This window comes from Microtus ochrogaster, unplaced genomic scaffold, assembly GCF_000317375.1.
Source record: "Microtus ochrogaster isolate Prairie Vole_2 unplaced genomic scaffold, MicOch1.0 UNK8, whole genome shotgun sequence".
NCBI lineage: Eukaryota > Metazoa > Chordata > Mammalia > Rodentia > Cricetidae > Microtus > Microtus ochrogaster.
The window spans coordinates 8,255,565-8,258,015 of NW_004949106.1; the positions used below are offsets into that span (position 1 = coordinate 8,255,565).

Genomic DNA, 2,451 nt, shown 5'->3' on the forward strand with positions numbered 1-2,451 from the left:
TTCACTTAAGGTGAAAAATTCACATCATTATGGGAAGAAGTAACTCAGAGAGCTCCATTATCCCCGTGTCAGACTGCAGAAGGGGCAGCTGGCTTTGTCTTCCGGAGACCAACCAATTCGACATAAGTATCTTGTTTTTACCTTACCTTGCATTTACATATTCTGTATTTTTGACTAGGCAGCTTATGAATGATAAAGAAATATTCTACATCTCATTTCTCTTACGGAAGAAACCCTACAAAATTGATTTTTGAAATGGTGACAATCTTTCCTCAGTTAAACACATACGCAGCTGGCTGAATTTCTCACCTGAGCGGACATGAAAACTCCTAATGCAGAACTCATCAGATTAACTTCAACAGCACCGTGGTGGCGAGTCAGTGTGGCACTGGAGAAGTGACGCCGCAGAGACTAACTTTCTATATTGACTCGATTCAGTAATTCTTAAAATACTGCCAGCATCATCGCTGGCTGGTCAGACACCTGTGCTGAAACTTCAAACGGCACAGGAACTCGCTAACAAATCTGCATGTCCTCCAGAGTTCTGCCAAGCTGACTACTGGCGGATATGCCACACTTCTTCCAGAAAGCAAGAGACGTCCTCCATCACAGTGTGGGCAGTGGCAGGAAGGAGGGCTTGGTGCCAGCCAGACCCGGCGTTAATTCTGTGCCACCCACCGCTCATGGCGGGTGCGTCTGGACAACAAAAGGCTCTGTCTCCAGCCTCGGGGAGACAGCACCCCTCAAAGGCTCTCACAGGAGGTTTGAGAGGTGTTTGGTTCTCGTTTTTGCTTTAATTAGAAAGTTCAGGCATTCACCTTTTCTCTCTCCCCTGGCATCTCACCCTCATTGCTAATAACTTCTCTTATTTCTCTGCACTAAAACCTTTAGAGTCCTTTTCCATTTATGCAAATCTGTTCCTTTTATGTTTTTCCATGGTTTACGACAAAAAGTTGGTATGTTTACATCGGCACCTGATATGGGTTCTATGCACAGGGAATATTGTTGACTCATCACTGGATTTTAAAATCCTTTATTTTTATTTTTGCTACACAAACCCAAGCCATTCCAGGAAGAACAATATATTCTTTAGCCCAGCCTCACCTAGGCAACCCCCGTCCCTCACGTATTACAGCAGAAAAACACATTCATAAATGTTCATCTTTGCATGCATATCTAATAGTTTACTTGGCATAAACTCCAACAAATGGACTTGCTGGATCATAGAACATACTAAGTTTTAATAAAATTTTTTTAAAGATTGATCTTTATTTATACGTGCCTGTCTTAAGTATACGTCACATGTGTGCAAAGGCCCGAAGAGGCCAAAAGAGGGTGTAAGGTCCCCTTAAGGTGAGAGCTGCCAGACATGGGTGCTGGAAACTAGACTCAGGCACTCCAAGAGCAGCATGCCACTCTCAAGACACTGAGCCACAGTGCCACCCCCTACTAACTTCTTATGCCCTACCACAGTTTCCCTTTAGATAAACTTCCCTAAATGATACCATGGGCACTCGCAGGGAGACTATTCCTAGAGTCCTGCCCCGTGTTGCTTCCCTTTAAAAAAATAAAAACAAAAACCTTTACCTACTTTATGTATGTAACTGGAATTTGGTTTCGGTTTTCATTCATCTGACTAGAAATCAATCCTTTCCTACGTCTATTTCTAAGGTCTACACCAGTTTCTTATATTGCGGTGTTTCGTTTGGACTTCAGGAAGTTGAGAATTAACTTTGAATCACATGTGGTGCAGGTCTCTTTTCTTACGTTTTTCAACAGCCTTATAGTTTTCCCTTTGGATGCTGTCTTAGTCCTGCTGTGAAGAAACACCATGTCCAAGGCAACTCTTATAGAAAAAAAAAGGCATTTAACTGCTTACAACTTCAGAGGGTGTCTCAGTCAGGGATAAAACAGCATGACCAAAGCAACCCTGGAAAGGGTTAATTTCACTTACATTTCCTTCCAGGTTAACAGTTCATCCCCGATGGAAGTCAGGGCAGGAACTCACACAGGGCAGGAACCCTGAGGCAGGTGCTGATGCAGAGGCCATGGAGGGTGCTGCTTACTGGCCTGCTCTCCATGGCTTGCTCAGTCTGCCTTCTTCAGCACCCAGGACCACCGGGCCAGGGATGGTTCCACCCACAATGGGCTGGGCCCTCCGATATCAGTCACTAATTAAGAAAATGCCCTACAGGCTTACCTACAACAGGATCTTATGGAGGGGTTTTTCATCTGCGGTTTCCTTTCAGATGATGTAGCCTGTGTCCAGCTGACACAAAGTCAGCCGGTACAGAGGTTTAGTCCATTATCATCACGGCAGGGCCATGGTGGCACTCAAAGGTACCCGGAGCAGTAGCTGAGAGCTATATTCTGAACCAAGGGCAGAGAGGTGGAGAGGGAGAGAGGGAGAGAGGGAGAGGAGAGGGGGAGAGAGAAGGAGGGAAGAGAGAG

The 2,451-nt window shown here is 45.2% G+C and overlaps 1 protein-coding gene across 1 annotated transcript in view; it reads right to left on the reverse strand.

Annotated features, from left to right (window-relative positions):
* Nab1 (NGFI-A binding protein 1) overlaps nt 1-2,451 on the reverse strand; it is a 31,294-nt gene that overhangs the window by 19,876 nt on the left and 8,967 nt on the right. The gene's annotated exons all lie outside the window — the stretch shown is intronic.